We start from the raw sequence: 24,273 nt of genomic DNA on the forward strand, positions 1-24,273 counted from the left end.
AAGGAAAGATGCTCGTTATTCCAAAGCCTGGCTAGGGCTTCCATGGACTGGTGGATGACAGTATGTAAGCCTTGTTCTTGCGGCTCCTTTCTATTATTGGTGGAGGGAAGTTTGAAATTGGTGACACCTGCTCCTTCAGAGGCTGGTCAGTTTGGTATTTGCGCACCTGCTGCAGGCTCTCAGGTTCCTTACAGTGACCATTTTGTTTGAGGCATCTGAAGGAGGAGAAGTTTGGTCCTTCATCCTCTATTTCATAAATGGAGGGCTTTTCTAGTTGGTCCTGCTGCTGCTTTGTCTTTGGGAGTTGGAGAGGGCATCGTTCCCCTAAATATTTCCAGAAATGGAATGGAAATTTTAGTTTAGTTTCATGAACTACATCTCTAGTTGGAAGGGTAAAGAGGGGAACTAATGTTTTTTTGAACTCTAGGCACTATTTTGAAGTTTTCTTTACACTACCATGTCCTCTCGATCCCTCCGGTGCTAGCAGGGGTTTGAATGAGTGGAACAACAGGTAGGTTCAGGTTTATTTTGTTTGGCTTTTCCTTTTGTAAGTAGCTTTCTGATATATATGTTCATTTCTAAGTCAAAGTAGTTTTAAATTTCAGGGGCGCCTGGGTGGCTCAGTTTTAAGGTTAAGCGTCTGCCTTCGGCTCAGGTCATGATCCCAGGGTCCTGGGATCGAGCCCTGCATCGGGCTCCCTGCTCTGCGGGGAGTCTGCTTCTCCCTCTCCCACTCCCCCTGCTTGTGTTCCCTCTCTCGCTGTGTCTCTCTGTCAAATAAATAAATAAAATATTTAAAAAAAAAAGGTAGTTTTAAATTTCAAACAAATAACTTCAGTTCTGTGATTCAGTAAAAATAGTCTTTTTTAAAAGAGGTTTTATTTATTTATTTGACAGAGAAAGAGAGAGCACAAGCAGGGGAAGCAGCAGACTGTCATAAAACTAAACTATATTTAAAATTCTTCATCCTCTTCTAAATTTAGGATTTTATAATCTGAAAATATTTTCTTCAATTCTGAGAAATTTTATTCTACTTTCTCATTATTATTATCTCCTCTACTCCCTCTTCTCTTGCCTTGTATAACTTCTATTAGATGGATATTGGACCTTGAGGATCTTGCTTCCATGGCTTTCAACCATTCTTACAAACTTTCCATCTCCTTTTTTTTGGCTCTGTGTTTGGGGAGAATTTCTGTTCCCACTAATCTGCCTTTCAGCTTGGTCAGTTCTGCTTATCAGCTAATAAATTTTCAATTTCAGAAACCACTTTTTAAATTTCCTTGTTTTCTTATTGCTTACTTGTCATGGATGCAATATCCTTTTCAAACCTTGTTGAATAAAATTTAAATTCATTTTAAATTTATCTGTTTCCTTTTATTAACTTAGTTTCCTCTGATATGACTTCTTTCTGTTAGTTGCGTTTTGTGCTTCTCTTTCATGGCATTAGTTCCCCTACCCTGACAAAATCTTTGGTGATCTGGGTTGTTTGATGATCTTTCATTTGAGATTCATTTGCCTGCCCATTCTGTTTACCACAGTCTCTCTTCAGGGATTGTGAAGGAAGGGCACACATGCTATCAGGAGAGAAGGGTCTCTGTCATTTCCTCCGGTTCCAGGATCTCTGCTCACTTCCTTATCCCATAGGTAAACATCTGATACTTAATGCCAGCAGAGAGAGGAGGCTCCTCAATGAATTATTCTGTCCTAGGGCCCCCTCCTTCTCTTGTATCCTTTGACTCTTGCTTGGAACTTCCCTAAGCTATTCCTTCTCCTGACCTGTTTTGACTTTCTCTTATTTTATTTCTCTCTAGATTAGATCCTGTCTCTCTTTTCTGTATTTCAGAATTTCCTAAAAATGCTTAGAGAGTTGATCAGCCTTTGTCTTATTTCCCTGTGCTGTTAAATTCTTATTGTAAGACATATCCTTTTCTGAGATTTGGGACGGAAGAAAAGGTAAATGCATGGGCTGGATCCATCTTGATCTAATCTCTACCTATTATTGTCCTTATCTCCACTGATTACCCAATAATACAAGCTCAATGTGAAAAATTCAGAGAATACAGGGATAGAAAGTGAAAGTTCCCTGTGTCAGATTCTTCTGTTGCCCCAGTTTACATCTTCTTGTCCTCACCTATTGATATTAGCTGGAGCTGGGTAGGCCATTCTGTGAGTGCTTCCTCTCGCTTTCTGATTTACTGGCTGACAGGATCTAGTCTCAAATGCACCCCTTCCCTTCTGGCCCCAGCACAGCAGATCCCCTATTGGGAGCTTGCTGGGTAGCTTGGAAATGTGAAGTGTCAACATGGATGGGGGTAAAGGAGGTGCTGCCCCTGGACTAAAGAGAATGAGGGCCAATCTCCCACCCTTTAGACAATTCAGGAGGCATTACATACTCTTCTCAGAAAATTCCTGCAGAATTAATCCCTGTTGCCCACAACAATGACCTTGATTATGAACCCATATATTCAGCTTTTCCTTCTTACCTCTTCCTAATTTCTCATTCCCACTCCCTGGGATTTGCTATTTTTTTCCCCCTCCTTCTTTGACAATGCCCTTTCCCTGTGTACTTCTAAACTTCCCCTCTCCCTCAGTTCCGATTTATCGTTTCACTGTAACTCTATTAGCTGTAAAGCATTTGGGGATACTGTCAGGATAACAGGCTCTGTAGCAAATGAGGTTGTATTGAATTATTTAGCTTTCAGCTAAAGTGGAGATAACTAAAGCAGCTGAGCTGGTTTGTAAAATCCTAGGGTAATCTGTCCACTGATTTTGTACTTTTATCATATTAATTTTTCTTGTGGTTGAAAATTATACATTCTAAGGCTACAAAGAAATATGTGTTCAACTTTTCAGGTCGGTGCCACAGACCTATAGCTAAGGAATTATCTGTTTCGTGTAGTACACAATTATGTAGCTGCCGAGCTGCAATCCTCAGGAATCATGAATTTATTTAGTAAGTTTATTCACACAAGGCTTTTAAAAAACATAAATAATTTCTCACCATTTTTTCCTTTCAAAAACAGATCAAGGATTTCTACTTGAGATATATCACACACTCAGCTTTTGAAGTTGGCCTGTTTTTCTTGTTTCCCTTTCCAGAATTTGGTTCTTAAATAATTTTTTAAATGAGAATGATCTTTCTTTAACTTAGTAATAAACAAATGGATTCTTAAATGAATTTTTTTTTAAGATTTTATTTATTTATTTGAGAGAGAGAATGAGACAGAGAGAGAGAGAGCACGAGATGGGGGAGGGTCAGAGGGAGAAGCAGGCTCCCTGCCGAGCAGGGAGCCCGATGCGGGACTCGATCCAGGGACTCCAGGATCATGACCTGAGCCGAAGGCAGTCGCTTAACCAACTGAGCCACCCAGGTGCCCTAAACAAATGGATTCTTAAATGTTATCAGAAGAGGGGGCATCATTGCTAATCTAATGGATGACCACGAATATTCTGCTATCATCTTATATTACTAGTGTCTCTTGAGAAACTGAGGTTAATAAGGGCCCAGACATCAGGGGGCGTGGGGTGGAGAGTTCTGTGGCTTTGTAGTATCTGTGGAGTTTGCCCCACTTAGCACATCTCAATGTCTAAATGCCCACTCTCGAGAAGTGTGGCTGCAGCAGGAAGTGAAATATCTTTGCATCTATTCAATATATAAATGAAGCATGCACATCTGGCAATTAAACACCCTTTTCCTGGTGAATCCTGGAAAACAGCATAATTACACTCTGAAGCAAATACTCAGGAGTTAAGACTGTTCCGTTAAGAATACCAGGCAGTATCAAAGTTGTAACTCTTTTCTACATCTTTGTGTTTTGAATCTCCACTGTCATCCATAATACCTGAGATCACCTGGGCTGATTCCTGGGTGAGACACCGTCCTGGAAACGACCAATGGAGTAAAGGAGATGAAAGCTACAGCGAAGCGTACCACTAAGTGTTATTGAACAATAACCTTGTATCTTTAAGTCAAGAAAATGACATTTTCTTCTGTGAATCTCTCTCGGGTGACTCGGGAGATGCCTTGTCTTTCCTCTTTGGCACCATAGGTTCTAGTGTTTTCTCTGGCCTACTGCATGCCACCCCATCCAGGCTTGCAGTGAGGAAGCCCCTGCTCACCTGGAAAGCGGGGGCCGGACAGGAGGTGCCGGTGGGCTGGTGTGGCAGTTTGCCTGTTGATTACAATCCTTGCACTATGCGAGCACCCTGCGACTGTGGGCTGCGCCGGGTCAGCAGTGCCGGGTCGCCCCGACCACACCAGGTTTGCAGACAGAAACAGAGACGCTGAGCCCGTGGGCTGGGGGCGGGGGCCTCCCAGCGTCTGTTCACGCTGCCTGCCAAGTGAAGTCCGCCCCGGAGCGTGCTTTCTAACACACCAGCGCCGGGGAACAATCTCTCCTTCCCAAACCCGCCGCAGCCGGGGCGCAGGGCCGAGGGCGCCCGCCTCGCCCACCCTACGGTCTAAGCGTGTGTTTTAATATATTTTAAAAACCGGAGAGTACACAGTGGGGACGCGGGGCGGGAAAGGCTGGAGGGTTCATTTTCGTGGTCAGGCTCGGTGCTCAGGGCGCACGAATTAGGCCTGAGCTGCGGAGTGAAACCCTTTTCCCGCCGCAGGGAGCTCGCGGTGGCGCGCGGTTAGGGGAGGTGAACGACGATGGGGGCGCTGCGGGCGGCTCGAGCTTCTGGCGTCCCGGGCCCAGGCGGCCAGCCAGGAGGCGGAGGCCGGCAGCGGGAGCCGGGGCGGAGGCCTGGCAGGTGCCCCCCAACGCGGAGGCTGATTGGCAGGTGCGGGAGTGGGTGGGGAAGGCGGGGGCTGGGCCTGGCGCTGCGGGAGGCTGCGGCCCCGCCTCCCCGCCCCCGCCGCGGGACTATCTAGTCCCGGCAGCAGCGATGTCCCCCGGCAGGAATGTCCCTCCTCAGATAATGTTATTTATATCTCTGGGCGGGTCCGCGGCTCGGCAGCACCAGGCGCCCGGCGGCCGCTGTGCTAGGAGCACCGTGCTGCCCTCTTTCCCCTGCGCCCCCGCCCCTGGGCTCGGGGTGGCCGCCGCTACAGCCCCAGCGCAGGTGAGTCCCGGGAGGGCCCAGCGGCCGGCGGGGGCTGGGTGCGGGTGCCGATGCGCGAGGCTGGGGCGCGCGGCGCGAGCGCAGAGGAGGCGCTGGGCCCAGGGGGCTCGTGACGCGCGTAGCCCAGGGGGCCGGGTGGGGGCTTAGCCCCGGGTGCGGGTAGTGGGGCCCGGGAGGCCCTGGCGGCTGCGGCAGCGAACATCCTGGGGCGCGGGAATCCGCGTGGGCTTTGGAGGCACTTGGCGAGTCGGGCGCTCTGCTTTGGAGAGCCGGATTCTGGAGCGTCGCCCCGGGGCTCTGGGAGGGCGGGGGCGGGGGGCGCGGTGCGTGTTCAAGTCCCGGGCCACCTCCTCCAGGACCCCGGCATGGGAGCCAAGGGGATTCTGCCTCCTGCCTGTCGGACCTGCCCTCTCTGCCTCCTGCCGCCGGGCTTCTCAGCCCGGAGCCGCTCAGATTTTCTTCTGGGGAACTTGCCCGCGCGCTCCCCGGGCAGCCCAGCGCCCAGGCAGGGAGGACAGGACAGGTCAGCGAAGGGGGCCTGATCCCCGGACGGTGGGAACGACGCGGAGAGAGCGACCGGGTGCAGACCCGAGGAGGAAAGATCAGAATGCCCGAGGCATACTCCAAGGACCTCCTGCCCTCCTCTCCCAAAGAGTTCTTCAAGCTGCTACGGTCCACTCTACTCTCACCTGCCTCATCAGTTCCTCTTTCTTTAATAACTTGGCCCTGAGAAATAGCAGAAAGTGGGAGAAACAACAGGAGCTTTTTTTTTTTTTTGAAACAACAGGAGCTTTAAAACCATCCCCAACTCCCACCAACTCGCCCAGACTTCCCGAGGGTGGGGAAGTCGCTGTGGGCTTGAGTACAGTTTCCGTGACAACGAGCCCCAGGTAGGGCCTTGATTTATAGCCTATTAATATCCAAACCACTGTTTTCAGTGAGCAATTAGAGGCGCCAGGAGTTGATGATAACGCGCTAAACTGGCTGAAGGGAAATGAAAATCCACTTATTAGAAAAAATTTTAGATACATCAGATTGGGGGTGGGGGGAGATAGTGACAGGATTTTTGTACCCATAACTTCTGTGAAGAACCTAGGCGGTCACCTCCACGTAGGAGGTAGCAATGCAAAACGCATAGCCTTGAGGTAGCCCTGGTCAGTACTTCAGTTTCTAGGGAAAATGATTCAGGTGGTTCCTGAATGAGAGGAGTCTGCAAATCAAAATTTTTAGGCATTCTCTCTACCGTCCCACTAACCTATCCTTAGCTTCACAAACGGCTCTGAATTTTATTCTAGAATTCCCTCTTTGACCACCCTATGACCCAGGGCAGGTTATTTCTTATTCCAGGGTCAGACTTTTACTCTTCTGCTAGGAGCCCTGGGTTCCAGAAAGTCTTTGAAAACTTTTTTTTAAGTGCAAAATGTTTAAGTGTACTGAATGCCCAACACCCAATACAGCTAGGTTTGTACTTGCCTGGAGGCTTTGGGCTAGTTAGGAAAAGGAATGTTGGGCTCACACTGAAGAAGAGCCTACAGCCTTGAAACCAATGGACTCCTCAGAGGTGGATCATTTATACAGAACTTTATCAAACTCTGAGTAAAGCACAGCTGAAAACCATAAACCCTGCATTATGAAAACATGGCTTTTAGACCCCTTAGCTGTTGCTCTTAGCTTTATCAGTGGCCCAGTCACAAAGACTGGGGATGAGCCAGAGCTGTTAATCCTAAATTCTCAGAAGACTCAGAGTCCGATCGTGGAATTGAAAGCACCCAAAAACTCCCAGGCATCCAGGACGTGTCTTGTAGCACAGGCATATCGAGTTTTCCTGAGTGGCTTATCCAGCTGAGAGCTGGGATACCACCTTTTGCTCTGCTTGTTGCTGCTCCCGAGCATTCTGAAGGTGTCCTCTGGCCAAACACCTGCTAGGTGATTAGCTTTGAGGTGTGTAAAGGTAAGGTGGTAGGTGCACTCCCATGTGGGATCATACCTGATTAACTACAAATGACGATTTTAGTCATGAAAGTTTTGAACTAAAGTCACAATTGGATGGTTCTGCCACAATTCTGGAAACAGACTATTTGGGTAAATAAAAGTAATAATAGCTTTCATTTTTTTCCCATCTTTTATGTACTGGTGCCTGACTGGTTGTGGACAATCTTTGTTGAATGAATGGGAGAACAAACAAATGAATGCTCAGAGGTGCCTTTTTTGTTGTTGTTGTTGTTGTTGTTGTTTTTAATCCTGTTGTCACAGTAACTCTGCAACGTAGTTCATATAACCAGCATTTTACAAGTCAGGAAACAGCCTCAAGGAAATTAAATAATTTGCCTCACATCATACACAGCTGATGAGAGGTGGGGCCTGGATTCAAACTCAGCTGTTAGGTACCTACCTGCTTTTTAAGGTTAGACATTCGGCAGGGAATAGAAGAGTACAAGTTGCAAAGATTTGGTTGTAGGATGGTCTATTAGCTTCACGGTCTTTCACTCCCAAGGCCTTGGGTTATAATTCTGCATATATCAGAGAAGTCTTAAAAAATATTGCCTGAAGATGGTATTGAGCACTTCTTTGCTCAGAGGTGTTTAGCCTGGCCCATTATGTTCAGGTCATTCTTTCAAGGACAGAACTATAATTCTGGCAGTAGTCAAAGCATGGATTTTTTTTTTTTTTTTTAAACAGATTTTCCTTTCAGTCGTGGAAGTGGCCAGGAGGGCTTGATGATGCATGGGGACAGTGTGATAGGACAGAGGATGACTATAAAAAATTCATGAGGCAAACGCTATTGGAGTGGGAAGGGACCTTAGAGGTCACCGAGTCCAGCTTCTGTTTGTGTGGCTGGTTGCCTAAAGGGGAGACCTAAGTGCAGTTTACCTGGTCATCTCGGTACAGATATGGTACGTGCCTTCCATGTTTCTTATCATTCTTGCCCATTTCAGTCCTTTCTCTCTCTCAAGACCAATATTGGGTTTATCTCCTGGTTCTGCCTAACCAAACCACTGAAGTTTTCTTTCCTTTGAGGGAGATTTGTGAGCGGATATTTTTTAATCTTAGTACAATCTTAAAAAAAAACAGGTTTTGGAGACAGGTGAGAAGACATCAGTGAGCATTAAACTCTAAACTGTTCCATAACTTTCCCATTGCTTGTTAGGCATAGAGATGTATGCATTTTTAAAGTTTTGTTTTTTTGTTTTTTTGTTTTTGAGACAGAGAGAACGAGAGAGAGCGAGCATATGAGAGGGGGGAGGGTCAGAGGGAGAAGCAGGTTCCTTGCTGAGCAGGGAGCCCGATGCGGGACTCGATCCAGGGACTCCAGGATCATGACCTGAGCCGAAGGTAGTCGCTTAACCAACTGAGCCACCCAGGCGCCCGAGATGTATGCATTTTTATACAATAGGTTTGTACATTACTATCTTTTTTTTTTTTTTTAAGATTTATTTATTTGACAGAGAGAGACACAGCGAGAGAGGGAACACAAGCAGGGGGAGTGGGAGAGGGAGAAGCAGGCTCCCCACTGAGCAGGGAGCCCAACGCGGGGCTCGATCCCAGGACCCTGAGATCATGACCTGAGCTGAAGGCAGACGCTTAACGACTGAGCCACCCAGGCGCCCCATGTACATTACTATCTTGAGATAAATAATTATGTAGCATTTCTGGGGCAGTGGGGAAAGAAAGGACTTTGGGGATTCATTGGGACTGTCAGATACCTGTTTTAATCTAAACCCACTCACCAAATTGCTCTTGAAGTATGTTATTTCAGATTTTAAAAGCAAATGCAAAATTATACTCTCCGTATAAGACTTGAAAGTGTAGGAAACATGACCAGCAGGAAGTTTAAAGTGACATAAAGTACATTTCTTCATTATCCGTAATGGTTTTTTTTTTTTTTTTTTTTTTTTTTTAATAACCTCAGACCTGCAGATTGATGTTTACCAATTGACCTGGGAGGATCAGGAATGCAAATGTGTGGGCTGATGAGAAATTTGATTTTATGATGAGGACTGGCAGGGACTGTTCATGGATATTGGGTTCTGAAACCATATGGATATTACTGCTCAGAAATTGCTGTACAAAGAAGTATTTTATCTTAGAAGTAGTTTGTATTGTTGTTTTTATAGATAGCTCTTTGGTTGCTCCTCTACTTCAGATAAGAGATCTGGGAGGAGGGATAAATGCAGTGATCCGTGGGCCCGAATCACCATGTAGCATTTGCCGGGTTTTCACAAAGAAGCTGCTTGTTTCTGCCAACCCCAAGAGGTGAAGGTCACCTGGTTTTGGAGTTGGAGATGGAGATGGTGATCGAGGGAAGGCATAGGAGGCAGGCAGAATTCACTGTCAGATCTGGCTCCAGCCAATGAATTGTCAACTCCCCTTGGTAAATATTTAGAAAATGTCATAGCATGTTTCCCTTTGTTGCTGTGTTTGTTTCTTAATTCGCAGCCAAGCAATCCAAGTTCTGCCATTTTCATCCAGCCTTAGCTGAATATCAAACCACCAGGGGATCCCCAGCCTTACAGCTCACACAGTTTTAGAGGTGGTCATAGACAGAAAATGCTTCCTCAGTGGAGATTGCTGGCTAGCTTATGACATTCCCAGACCACCTTTCATTTTTCTTTCCTTCTCCTGGGGGCAGGAAATCTTACAAAGCCAGCATCTTCCAACCTCTGTGAGGCCTTCTCAGGCTTTGCTATAATGTTTAATTTCTACACCATACTTGTGCAGAGCTGGACAAGGGTATAATTACAAGGGCAATTAAAACCCATATATCATGTTCCCAATGGGGGCAAAATGGGGCTTCCTTTCTTCCTTTCATGTGAATGCTATAAATTTAGCAAATGAAAAGGTACAGAGCTAGAAAAAAATAGACTTTGCACTGGACTGGGCTCAGATCATCCAGGATAGTTATGAAAAGACTAACAGGGCACCTTGGCAGCTAAAGAACAATAATTGCTTTGAATTATAGTCAATCCAGGAGTTTCCACCATCGTGAAGAGGAACAGAAACTTGAATAATCCTGAAAATGGGTAAGTTGAAAATCATTTCCATTTGTATTAGGGTGTGCCTCATTTGAGAATTCATAGCACTTCCAGTAAAACGAAGCACGCTTTAAAGATATAACTTATGAGGCCTGGAGAGAGGTCCCTAGCTTCATTCTGTCCCTCTGCTTAGTTCCGGCCTGTTTCCGGAAGCCCCTAGGAGTGGTCAGTCAGCGGCATCTTCCAGCATATTTCCTCAGGAGTAGAAAAGTAGGAGAAGCCCCTTCCTAATAGTGCCTCCAAGCCATAAGTCAGAGAAAGAGCTGGAAAGGCCTGAGAGAGCCATCTGAGAAATGTTGAGAGAGAGCAAGCATTGAACACCTACGTGCATTACACCACTCTATGCTGAGGACTCGAAAAAGGATCAGATGGAGACCTGCTGGTCTGGTGGGGAAAGAGTCTTGCAAACAAGCAGTGATTCAACAGGGTGCCTGAGAGAAAGCCCACGGGAGGAAAAGTCTGATTCAGGTTGGGGAGTGCCTAGGGTTTCTCTAACAGAAGAAGGGAGGTTGGGGGAGGGGCTTAGGCACATCGCCCAGACAGATGTGCAGTAAAGGGGGATGAAATTAGGGAATGCGGAGCAATTCTGTGTGGCTGGAATGTAGGGCACAGCCCAGGAACAGGCCAAAATATGACTGGAAAGGTGTTTTGGGTTCAGTTTGTGAAGAAGCTTGAACCATTGGAGGTTCAAGTTGAAAATCTGTAAAGATTTTTGAGCAGGGGAGGGACCAGATCAGATCCTTGTTTAGACAAAGTTCACCAGTGGCAGGCAAGGGAAGGTGAACTAGAGATTAGCACAGGACGACAATCACACAGATGATGTATAGTCACTCAGCTTTCAGGATACCTGTGTGTATGCATCATCTGATTTTACAGGGACCACGTGAAGAAGCTTTACGATAGAGAAAACGGGATTAGAAGCAAACAATGCTTTGCCCAAGCTCCCTCTCATAGTTTATGGCAGAACCTGACTTTGACCCAATTTCCTAGTTCCAAGGCTGGGGCTTTGTCCAGATCTTCTCCTCAATGGAATAATTGAATATTCTGGGCCTTCTGGTTGAGGCAGTGATTGCTTTCTTTCTTCAGAACTATCAGTCTCAGCTCGTTGGAGAGAGGGAGGAGGAAACTTGTTACGGTATTTACTATTTAAGCACAAAACCTCAAGAGTAGCCCTCCAGCCTGTACACAGATGATGTCCCAAAGTATGAATTAATATCAAGCGTGCGTGTGGATTCCCAGTATGCTGTAGATAAGTGATAGGTTTACATACCTGTCAATTGATGTGTTGGCTTTTTCACTCCTTTACCCCAAATTTACTGGGTATTATTATGCTTATGCCTCATTTTGGACTTTGAAAACCTCTTTTTGTCCAGTATCTTAGGTGTTTTGATTTGTACTTCAATCTTCAACAAATATTTATTAAGCTTTCATTTATTTGCCAGACATATTCTAGGTCCAGGGGATAGAGGAGTGAAAATGGAAAAAAAAAAAAAAAAGTTTGATGTCATGGAGCATCCATACTCATTGGGTGAGACAGGAATAAACAATAAAAACAACAAACAGGGGTGCCTGGGTGGCTCAGTTGGTTAAGCGACTGCCTTCGGCTCGGGTCATGATCCCAGGGTCCTGGGATCAAGTCCCACCCACATCGGGCTCCCCCTGCTCTGCAGGGAGCCTGCTTCTCCCTCTGCCTCTGCCTGCCATTCCCCCTGCTTGTGCTTGCTCTCTCTGTCAAATAAATAAATAAAATCTTAAAATATATATATATATATTATAATTTGCTGTAAAGAAAAAGCAGTGTGAAGAGAAAGAGAGGCGATTCTACTATTTGAGGTAGGATGGTGGGGAAAGACCTCTCTGATGAGGTTTCATTTGAGCAGAGAGCCAAACCAAGTGAGGGAGGGGAATGCGTGTGTTTGGGGGAAGAGATTTAGATCGAGGGTGAAGGCCCTGAAGTGGGGTCACTGCTATGTCCAAGGAATGGGCAGGAAGCCAGCCTGACTGAAGAGGAGGGACAAGGGGTGAGCGCAGGACGTGACATTGGAGAGGAAATGGGGTCTGGATCATGCAGGCTTTGCAGCCATGCAAGTCTTTGGGTTTTAGCCATGCAATAGGAAGCCACCGGAAGTTGTGGTCAGAGGAGTGATGTGTTCAGATTTGTGTATTAGGAAGATCTCTCTGGCTGTCCTGTAGAAGACTGACTGTAGGGAACAAGAGTGGATACAGGGAGTAGGATGAAAGCTACTCTAGTGGGCCGGGTTAGAGATGATGGACCAGCACGATGGTGGTGGGGTGGGAAATGCAGCTGGCGTCTGGATAGAGTTGAAGATAGAGCTCATGGGATTTGGGGATAGAGGAGGAGAGAAAAAGAATAAGTCATGGATGACTCCGTTGATTTTGGCCTGAGCAACTCTAAGAATGAAAAAGCCATTTACCGAGAAGGGATATATCTTGTCAAATGTACTATGGGCTATTCTTTTTTATTTTTGTTGTTATCAAGGAGTTTATTTGGAATAGATTCAGGCAGACTTTTCATTGAAATACACCTGAAAGAAGGTGTTTTATGGTGAATGACTCAGGACATCTGTTTGTTTTGAAGTAGAGCTTTAGAAGTGCAGTTAGTTCTGTGTACTTTTTACTGTTACTTTTAGGGTATTCTTACAACATCTCTACTATGTGATAGAGATTAAGATATAATACAAACAGGATTGAAATATATTTCACTTTATAAATAGAAATGTTTTGAATGTGTTCTTTACAGCCTAAACATCTTTTAACCCTTCCTGGTTGCCATATTTTAAAAAATTATTTTAAATTATAAAATGAATTCATGCACATGATTAAGAAGGGTATCCACATTGTACAAGGGTATACGATGAAAAGTAAGAGTCTTCCTTCCCCTACCTCCAGTTCTACTCCTAGGAAGTTACCAATGTCAACAGTTTCCTGCATATCCTTCAAGAAAAATTCATTGCATATATAAGCATTTGGCCATATTTTAAAGTCCTAGCTTTAACCTACTAAAAGCACACATTTGGTTTCATTTTTTGTGACTTAGTAGCCCTCAGGCCTGGAGTCCAGCTTTCTGTCAATTAGGGGTCCCCTTCCAAGCCATCCTGCACCCTGTGTTTGTCCTGTAATACTCCTTCTCAAAAACCTCCAGTGGTAGAAGTGGAAATCCAGACTTACAACGTTGACTTTTAAGAGCCATTGTAATCTAGCTCCAATGTCTTTTTCTATCTTTATCTCTTACCAATTCCCATCACAGACCTTTTATTTGAGCCAGGTTTGTCTGCTTCTACTCGTTCAGTCCTGAACATTTCTCCCAGATTTGGAGAGGTTTCCATCAGTCTTCCTGGAACATTCCAGCCCCTAGTGATCTCTCCCTTCTACAGATTTGTTAACGGTCTAGTTACATAACCATAGACTTCATTTATTACTATTATTATTATTTGACTTATGTCTATCTATTACTTGCTCCACTTGTTCTCTTAAAGGCCAGAACTGATTTATGAATTACAGTCACAGGTCTTACATAAAGCCCTGCATAATGCTTTTTCACATAGAAGTTCAGCTAGTAATTTTTGGAATGTGTGCTTTGACAGTCATCCCCTAACAGGGTGGTGCTGGTGCACAGGGATTATATTAAGTAAAAAATCTCAAATGATGGCTGCCAACAAAGTCCTCTCCTTAGTGGGTTACATAGGTGTCCATTCCCAGAAAATGGTAAATGGACTCTGCTCCTTTAGATGTAGACCTTTCTAAGGGGCCTGGTCTCATACTCTTGTCCCCTCTTCAGATGGCACTGCATCTCAATGTCAGAAACAAGGTGTTTTCATTTGCTCCTAAATGACGAGGTATAGTTATTTAATGGACATGGCAACCATGTCATTTTTTAAAAATGTATAACAAAATGTACCATTTTAACTAGCTTTAAGTATTCGGTTCAGTGGGGTAAGTACAGGTACGTTGTTGTGTAGCCACCATCACCATCCATCTCTAGAACTTTTGTCATCTTTTTTTTTTTTTTTAAAGATTTTATTTATTTATTCATGAGAGAGAGAGGCAGAGGGAGGAGCAGGCTCCCAAGGAGCAGGGAGCCTGATGCGGGACTCAATCCCGGGACTCCAGGATCATGACCTGAGCCGAAGGCAGACGCTTAACCATCTGAGCCACCCAGGCGCCCCTTTTGTCATCTTCTAAAACTCAAACTCTGTACCCATTAAACATAACTCCCCTCATCGCCCCAGCACCTGGCAATCACCATGTCACTTTCGGTCTCTATGAATTTGACTACTCTAGGTACCTCATATAAATGGAATCATACAGTATTTGTCTTTTTGTGTCTGGCTTATTTCAGCCAGCATAATGTTTTCAGGATTCATCCATGTTGCAGCATGCGTCAGAATTTCCTTTTTAAGGCTGAATAATATTCCATTGTATGTATTTTTCACATTTTATTCATCCATTCATCCATCTACCTGAGTCACTTCCATCCCTTGGCTATTATGAAAAATGGTGCTATGAACATGGATATACAAATCTCTCTTTGATACTCTGCTTTCACTTTCTCCAGGTGTATACTCAGAACTATAGGCTCCAATTTATTGCTGAATCATATGGTAATTCTGTTTTTAATTTTTGAGGAACCAAACCATGCCATTTTAATATTTCTCCCTCGTCCCCAAAGGGAAGGGCAAAATTTATTAACATCCTCACCTTTGGAACCAAACTGAGAATTGTTTATTTGAGAACACTGTCTTTGGGGGATAGTTTTTCATCAAAGTTCTTGCATTTGTCCATATACTAGTTTGCCTGTTTTAAAATTGTAGACTTTTAGAGGACAGGTAGGAGATGTTTAATTTGCTTTGTAAAACATGTAACCCAAACTCAGGTGGGGAAAGGTGTAAATATTATGTGATGATGTATTTCAACCAAAATATCTCCTTGAGCTGGATGACAAGAGTCTGGGTTGCTTCCAGCTCCTTTTCTCTTGCTGTTTGCCCTTGGGCAAAGAGCTTCCTCTTTCTCTAATATTTTTTTTTTCAGGGATTTGTGTGTGTGTGTGATGGCACCTTAATATTTATTATTATCCTTAAAAATGTCTTTGCAGAGTCCTTGTAATGCCTAAAGTGTTGTCTCCTCTTCATGGCCTTGCCTGACAACCCCTCTCCCTCCCAGGTCCTGGAGTAGCACAGGACCCTTTCTCCTGCATGGTTTTTGCAGTACCTTTCTTGCTCCTTTCTCAGGGGATGGATCATCTTGTCTTGAAATTGTCAACTTGCCTTCTACATCATTAGGCTATGCTTCTTATGATGGAGAGCTAGGTCTCTCTCTCTCTCTTTTTTTTTTTTTTTTTAATTCCCAGCACCTAGAGTCATGCTTGGTACACAGCCCCCAAAATAGCTATTGATTAAAAAATTAACAAGTGAATGTTTGAAATTATATATGATTGAGATATATATATATATGTATAGTGGAAATGAATATTATTATAATGAGTTATAATAATAAGTCAACATTTATAAGTCTCTCAGCAGAGAGAGAGATGCTGAGAGCTTTTATATGTGTTTGTCATTTCTGTTGTTATCCTAATATGACAGATGAAAAATATCAGGCTTAAAGAAGTTTATTTACCCAGAATTATACACTGAGAAGATCAAAGCGGAACTTGAGACCTAATGTATTTATTCTAGAGTGCTTGCTTAGAATCACTGTGCCCACCATATTTGGGGGGAGGTCAATATTCCATGGCTCTTAATTCTAAGAGTTTCTTTTTTTCTTTTATCTTGCATCTATAATGGCCTGAAATTAAAGAGGTAATTAGTTGTATACCTTTATATGTTGCTTTATATTTGCAATGATTTAACCTAATAGGCTTGAATTCCCCTTATTAGCTTTTAATTAATAATTAATGTTCTGAATCCTATTTCCAACATAGTTCTTTGACATCTGAGGATGAAGATGCTAATTAGTACTGTACAATATACCCAGTCATAAGACAGCTCTCCGTAACTGTGCTAAAATTGCTTCAAAAGAGGTCTGATACTGTCAAATGAGGTAGCCCCCTTCCGGACCCAGGTCCCAAGTATTGGACTTTGTTAACCACTCTTGCTTTGAAAGTAAGCCCTCCCTTGGCTCCTGGGATCCAGGCTCTCCTTCTTCTCCTCCCAGTTTGCTTACAGTGCAGGCTGGCTTGCTTTCTCTTTCTTTCTTGCCTTCTCTTTTCTTTCTTTTTTGTTCCTTCTTCTCTACCAGCTTTTCATTGTTGGGGTTGCCAGTGTGTCTAAATCCTCATCTCTAGCCCCAATCTCTGCCTTCATTTGGTTGTAACAAGATGTGTCAAACTCCTTATGTAGCAGTAGGACCTCTCAGCTCCCCCCTTCACGCAAACGTGCTCTTCTACCTGTTTTCATAGCCAGGTTCCTGTTGTTGCCATCGTCCCAAGTACGAATGTCAGCAACTTTTTTGGGTTTTCTTCGTTTCACGCTTGTGCATCTAGTTGGCTGCCTGTTCATTTTTCCTCCAAAATTTTCAAACTAGTTTCTTTCTTTCAATTTTCACTGTCTCATGTTTGAATAATTGGCCTTTAGTCTCTCTCTCTCTCTATCCCATCTTACACCCTGATCTCAGAATTTTTTTTTTAAGATTTTATTTATTTATTTGAGACAGAGAGAATGAGAGAGAGCATGAGAGGGAGGAGGGTCAGAGGGAGAAGCAGACTCCCTGCCGAGCAGGGAGCCCGATGCGGGACTCAATCCCGGGACTCCAGGAGCATGACCTGAGCCAAAGGCAGTTGCTTAACCAACTGAGCCACCCAGGCGCCCCTCAGAATTATTTTTAAAAACATGATTGTGAGTCATTCAACTACTTTAAAACCTCATTGGTTCCCTGTTGCCCCAAAATAAAGTTTAAACAGGCAGGCAGTCTGTTCCAGCATCCCTCCTGGCTTCATTCCCTTTCTATTTACTTTACATTGGATGCTTGTGACTGTGTCAGCTCAGGGTGCGTTTTCACATCCGTGAGTTTACTTCTCTGTTTTCTGGTCCTGCAGTGTCTTTCTCTCTTTCTGTAGCTGTGAACTCTCATGTATCTTTTAAGGCCCCACTCGAACAGTACCCCTCTGGTGCTTCCCCTTGTTCCCTAATGCACCAAGACATCCACTCACTCCTGTGAGCCCTCAAGCTGTCACTTTTCACGTCGTACCCTGGTTGGGTTGGTTGTGTACAGGTCTGACTCTCCTCTGGATTATGGGTTCCTTGAAGAAGGGACATTTCTCTGGTGCCTCTATGCTCACTGGTGCCCGACAGCCTCTGGCTCACATGCGGTGCTCAAGAAATGCGGATTGAATTGAGTGACAGGGCAAGTTTCAAGAATGTTCACCGCTGAAAATAATCCCCGAAATGGTGATCTACATAGCAGATTATGAAGAAGGGTTAACAGATGTCGCTCAGTGTTGATGGCACAGGGGTAAGGAGTGAAGAGGAATGTTTTAGACCTGGGTGGAGGCTGTCTTCCCACCTCTGTATTCTACAATTGCTTTCCATTTATCGGACACAGAAGTAACAGCTGATTTTTAACTTACATCATCAGAATATGTCTATTGCTAGAAAAATTTAGTTATTCATCCAGAATACAGTCACTCCCACCTCATTTTTTAGCAAATGTTTGAGTCTGACCCTCAGAAAACAGCTATGAAAGGCTCTTTGAGTGGGTGTTTCAGACTGATATACACAAGATTTGTTTTATAATGGTGAAGAGTTAAGAAAAACATTTCAGAAAAGAGACCAGAAGTTCCCATATAGAGGTTTGGTTTTTTTTGTTTTTGTTTTTTTTCTGGGTGCACATAACCTTTTTTGTTTGCTGTCATTAAGGTATGTCAGAGTAGAAAGTATCTTGTAAAATATTATAGCACTATTAGTTGGTTTGTTCTGCCCTCATTTTGCCTTACCCAGACAAAAAGTGAGTTTCACCAATGGACAGACTCACCAGAATACTGCTTGCTCAGGCCTTTGAGAGCATTTTTGTTTCTTTTAACAAAACTCTCTGTCATGGACACACTCCCACTACAGTCCAACTGCTCTCTTCTTCTACTGTGTTCTGTGCCCAGCGATTGATAGGAGGTGGGTTTTAGCTTCCAGAGGCAGTGAGTGGAGCTGCTAGGTTTTTATAAATACTTAGGTGGGTCTGAGATGAACTGATGAACGGAAGGCCTTCAGGAGGTCTTAGGAAGATATGTCCAGGATAAAGAAGGGCAAAGGACAAAGTTAGGCCTTGTGCAGGGGACCTGAAGGTAGAGAGATAAAGGAAGGGGTTCAGCCAAGACAACTGAAGGTCCTAGTGAGTTCTAAGGGGCACAGTGAAGCCAGTGGTAAGCAGGCAACAGTGAGCAAACTTGACCCAGAGGTGACAGCAAGAGTGGGGTCAATAAATAGCAGCTTCTAGAAGCTCTAGGATGGCACAGATGCTGGTGATCATTATCCCGTCTCACAGATTACTAGGTGCCATAGCAAAGGTTACCAGCAGGCTGACTACTAGTTAGTAGCCCAGCTGCACACTTTTTGAATGAGCCATCTTTTTCATTTTGGGGGATGGTTTACTTTGGAGTATTTTAGCCATGCTTGGGTCTTGGTTTTGCACATTCCAAATCTAGGCTACTGCTTGTAGGGTCGGTGGGTCAGGCTCTGCCTCTCTTTGCGAGGTGCTGTGTGCATTCCGTATGTGCTTTCTGCAGCCATTGAGAAATCTTGTTGCCCAGACATCAGGCAGGAGGGTCCCTCACAGTGTGACGTTATCAGAAGAATGGAAGGTGTTTACACACACACAGAATGAGATTCTATAGTAGAACCAAAGTAAGCTGCCCTGGAGGAGGAAGTCAGTGCCCTCTACAAGACGGAGACTCATACCTGTGAGGACAAATGAGGTTGTTTGCCTTCAAAGCTGAGTGAAGTCACTTTGCCCAGGAGACTGGAAAAACACTCGCCAGGCGGGTTGCTAGATGAGCTGGGTGGGTGCGTGGTAGAGCAGGTAACTCAGTACCATGCCCTCAATGTAGCAACTCCATCATCAGCCTCGGTTTAGCTGCTCTCCCTGCTTCTGACCCAGAAAACGCTCAGAAAATGACTGCAGTGAAATGCATCTTCAAGGTGAAGCTGCCGGTCCAGGTGGGGGAGGGGTGTGGAGTCCATCCCAGGGGTTCGATACTTACTTCCTAAGTGTGCTGGGAGTGAGCTCTGTTTATGCTCTGACCCAGAGGAAGTCACTTTACATACCAGCAGAGTGCCTTCTGCTTGTTTTGCATAAGCCTTGTGCCCCCTCTGCTCTGCAGAAGAGGCACGAATGAACTGGGAGCTATAAAACTCCTGGCTTCATAATTCTTGGCAAACAGCAGAGTCTAGTGAGCAGTGGATTTGGTCAGTAAATGATCATTATAGTATATACTTGGTTTCTCTGCCTGTAAAATGGTGGAAATGCTTTCTCATTGAAATGTGAAGGAGGTCAAAACAAAATCGTTTATGTATTTTCCTTTGCAAAAACCTGATCCTTAAAGCATCAAAACATCTCAGACAGAGATGTTCTATGGGTAAAATGTACTCAGAGGACCTTGCAGACATCATCTAATAACCTAGACATCTTCTCCGAAGAGTGCCTGGTTCAACGCCCCTATTTTACCAGTAAGGGAGATCTGCAGAAGGGAGGTGATTTGCCTGAGGCTGGGAAGTTAGCTAACGTGGGACTCTAACAGAACCCAGATCTCTGGGTCCGTGGCCCAGTCCTTCTTCCCTCCCTGCCTCTCCCCTCCTTCTCCTCCTTCTCCAGCAGATTTTAAAAACTGGTTTTAAATAATTTTAACATGAATGCATACTCATGGTAAAAATTATTCAAACAGTGCAGAAGAGTGTAAATGGCATTCCTAGACCCATTACTAGAGGTAACCACTGTTAACAATTTCTCATATATCCTTCTAGAGATTCTCTAGGCACATACAGACATACATGCATAGAGGAACGTAAGTGTGTAGGTGTATATATGTGTTATATATGTTACATATACACATCCACATGCATATATATATGCATGTATGTTATGGTAGTTCATGTTTCATTCTGTACTGCAACTTGCCCTTTTCACCTAATAATGAAACACTTTGGGCATTTTTCTACATCGGGACATAGAGATTGATCTCTTTCATTTTTAATAGCTGCGTAGTATCTTATGCTACTATTTCTCCATGATGACTTTAGGATATATAAGCAGCACCGTGAAGTTTGCGTCCTGAATTCATAATGCTGATGTAAGGATCTCTATTTTATGTGACTATCCAGGAAGGGGGATGACTGCTGACTAGATCACTTGGTTTGTGAAGCCTGAGACCCTGCTTCTGGGTCCTGCTGCTACTTACTTACAGGTGCCTGTCAGATACTGGTTGCCATGCCGGGGACTTCAAACGCCTTAACGCATTTCATTCTCCCAACAGTCCACTGAGTTAGGTGTGCTTTCCTTTTTACTGGTGAGGAGGTTGAGGCTAGTTAAGCCACCTTTGCTTAAGGGTCACATGGTCAATTAAGTCCAGACTTCAGATTGAGGCCACTTGACCCCAGGGTCTTTTTCTCACTGTCTGAAATCTAGGACATGAGGAAGAATGGTTATGGTGGGTTTGAAGCTCAGGATTTTTCATAGCTTCCTAAGTTTGTTGGTTTAGACCTGGCTAAGTGTCTCCTCCATACACAGCAATGACACGGAGGGCCAAGTAGTGGCGGAGCAGAAACAGAGTGATGCGGGGAGGAGGGACAAGAGTTGGCCGCTCTCCGGGAGGCATTGTTGTCTGTTTTGTGCTAGGCTGTGTGGCAAGCGCAGAGGAGACCGACTACAACACAGCTCTCTGCTCTTGAGAGGCTTATGATTTCGCAGTGGGGACAGACACACGAGACTGAGTGTAGTGCAAGGCAGAGTGAGGCAGGTGCCCCATGGGGCTGCAAACTGCTGCAGGGTCTCTGGGAAGCTCAAACTGGTTTGAGCCGGGGATCCTGGGAAGGCAACCTTCACAGAGGAGCGGCCATCTGAACTGATCCTTGAGACAAGGATGTTTTTCACTGGCCAAGCTGGGGAGAGGGCATTCCATGGGGCAGATAGGGCATGTGGGATAGGAGTCTGGTGTGGCTGCAGCAGATGAATGAGAGTATATAGTGGTGGAGAGGACCAAGAGGTAGGTTGGAGGTAGGTTGTAGCAGGCCTTGAATGCCAGAGAAAGAGCTTATAGTTTATAGGTCAGGTCCTGCGGGCACTATCAAAATTTTTGAATAGGGGAATGATGTGCTGTCAGGTGTGTTTTAGGATATCCTGCCAAAATACAATGAAAGGCTCAAGAAGATCTATACCAGGGCAGTGGAAATGGAAGGGAGGAGGTTAATCCAAGTGATTCAGAGAAGTCAGAGTATCTAGACTTTCTGTCTGAGGTAGGACTGACCCATTGTCATTTTTCATGGACCCTACCACATAAAGGACCAAACATATTAAAAGTATCAGTATCTCATGTTAAATATAATGTTTTTGCCATCAAAAGTATTTGAAGGGATTTTGGAATTATTCTTAATTTTGAGTTTATAGCCTTAATTGGCACCTTTTTTTTTTTTCAAGTCTTAAAGCATTTTGAAGGTCCTTAAAAGTTACTTGTAGGTGCATTGTGCCCAGTGGCACTGAAGTGGGGGGAAGAGAGCTGTTGAATATGACTTACAGTTTTCCAGCTCAGGTATCTGGGAGGTTGGCGGTTGCTAATTTACTGAGATTTAAGTCTTAAAAGAAGGAGCAACTCTGAGGGTGGGGAGGGGGTACAAAGAAGGAGTTCAGTGTTGACCAGGTCAAGTGGGAGGGGTCAGTGGTGCTACTTAGCTGATGTGGAGCCCGGGAGGGGCTGGGCACGGGGGGTGTCGATCTGACAGCCTCAGTCCGCACAGAAAGGAGAGAGGATGGGATGAGGGAAGAGAACAAACTTTAACTTGGGGGAATCCTACATTGAGGGTATGGTTGGAGGTAGAGGATCTACAGAATGATTGTGATGTAACAACATACTGTGGGTGAAGAACCAAGAGAATCCAAAGCCATGGGAATCCAGCTGCAAGAAAACGATGGTCAATGGCATCTAACGTGGGAGAAGGATGACCGGAAAGGATCAAAGGAGGCTGTTAGCCTTGTAAGAGACTCAAGTGACCCTCAAGAAAGCAATTTTAGTGGAGAGTCAAACTCAATTATCAGGAATTAGAGTGAAGCCATGGTGAGGAGGAGAAAGCAGTGAATTCAGAGCTTGTCTGAGAACTTGATGGGAAAAGGATGGTTTGAGAGAGGTCAAGGGAAGTTTTATGTGATGGAGAGCTGAGTTTTGGGGCTGAGTGGGTGAGGAGCCCTTGGAACGGAAGTTGGCATGAGAAGGCAACAAGGGGTAAGAGAGGATTGGTGGTTGATGGAAGTCTCTGGGAGGCTGGAAAGCATCAGGTGGCAGGGGAGCCAATCAGCACAGTCATGCCTGTGTGCTGATGAAGAGTTGTCACAACCTACCGCATTCAGGCACCATGATAGGTGGCACGGTGGCGACCCGCACTTCTGTGGGTCTCAGGGTGACTCTGCGCTCCTCAAGGATGGGGATTTTATGTTAACTGTTCTCTGTGCCTTGAATAGTGCCTGGCACAGAGGATGATGCATCAGTGCATATTTGTCAAGACACTGGCAGATTTCCCACACCTGTCCTGCAACATCCTGAGGCAGGCTCCATCCTTTCTCTCTTCCTTTTTAATGGGACATAGGTATGTGACAGGCAGGTAAGTTTGGAAGCGGTTATAAAGCAAACATTCTTGCCTTCACACTGCAAAAGTGTGCATGCAGCCACCAGCATGCTCCTCCCCTTTTCTCTGTGCCCTGCCATCTCAGGTCCTGTTTCTCTGGAAAATGTGGACAAGTAGGTTTGTATTAGGACTCCTCGGCCTCTCAGTGCCCAATTCTGGGGCACTTGGGCTTTCTGTAGAAGGAGAGAAAGAATATATGATGATCCTTTAGGGGAAACAAAGGGGCTCATTCAATGAGCTGGTGAAAGATGAGTCTCCTTGTTGAAGGCGATAAGAGAGGATCTTGTTTCCTGAAAGCTCTCTGGGTGTGAATGTACTTTCTTCCCTTGGTTCATGTCACTGGGAGATTTCCTTCATGCCCAGTGAATGAGAGGGCTCTTTGCTAGGAAGTCCAGCTCCTGTCATTCCAAACTGTATTTTTGGGAAGGGTAGAAGCCCAAGGATCAGGCCATAGTTGTAATTATTTTAGATTCTAGCCATATGAAGTATTTTAATGAGCAGAAAGTATCTGACTTATGTTTTTGGCAATTGTACCTTTTGTCATTGAGATGAGATGGGAGAGTTACTCAGTCTTTTCAGGGACACTTAAATTTTTCTCTTTTTTCCTATTTTCAAATGTAATACAAAGCTTAACTAATGTAAAATTTTGCAGAAATACAGACCGTAGAAAATGAAAGTTCTTTATCACCTCCCTTCATTATTCCCTAGATAATCATTCACTACAATTCGATGCATATTCTTTCAACTTTAAAAAAATACGTATATTAATAAAACATGCGATTGCTCTTTATTTTTCAGAAAAAGATTTATGCTATGAATACTATTTAATAACTTGTTTTACTCGTCAATACACAAGGTCATCTTTCCACACATACACACTTGTAGATTTTCCTCATTCAAAATTGTTCCACTGTATGGAAGAATCATACTTTATTTAACCAATTTTTAAGTGATGCTAAATTAGATTGGTTTGTGTGTGTGTGTGTGTATCTTTGCTCTACCCAATAATATGAAGCCAGTTTTAAACTGCTAGGGTAGATGGTGTGTTCAAGCTAAGGGAGCTAGTAAAATGAGGTCAAGTTTGTTGGGAAATGGAAAGCTGACCTCCGTGACTCCCTCCATTCTCTCCTGACAGGATGGGGAAAGACCTCTCCTGTAGCCCAGGGAAGTCCCCTGTGCCTTCTCCCAAGCCGCATCCAGGCACCAACCTTTTGTTATGAAGCATACTTAGACCAAATTACACTGCCATTTTGTTTTGTTTTCTGCCTTTTCCTTTCTCTCGCTCCTTCCTTCCTTCCTTCCTTCCTTCCTTCCTTCCTTCCTTCCTTCCTTCC

General features: G+C 44.5%; 1 protein-coding gene across 3 annotated transcripts in view; it reads left to right on the forward strand.

Annotated features, from left to right (window-relative positions):
* The first annotated feature begins 4,923 nt into the window (after positions 1-4,923).
* Positions 4,924-24,273, forward strand: part of SPTB (spectrin beta, erythrocytic) — a 121,511-nt gene continuing 102,161 nt past the window's right edge. Inside the window, exon 1 of one of the 3 annotated variants that reach the window (XM_034992856.1) lies at positions 4,924-5,070. The gene's annotated coding sequence lies outside the window, so the exon portion shown is untranslated. Of the gene's footprint in view, positions 5,071-10,065; positions 10,092-24,273 lie in introns of those variants that run through there. The other 2 variants (XM_034992858.1, XM_034992857.1) reach the window with 2 other exon arrangements.

This window comes from Mirounga leonina, unplaced genomic scaffold (assembly GCF_011800145.1).
Source record: "Mirounga leonina isolate KUSES-001 unplaced genomic scaffold, KU_Mleo_1.0 Mir_82, whole genome shotgun sequence".
Lineage (NCBI taxonomy): Eukaryota > Metazoa > Chordata > Mammalia > Carnivora > Phocidae > Mirounga > Mirounga leonina.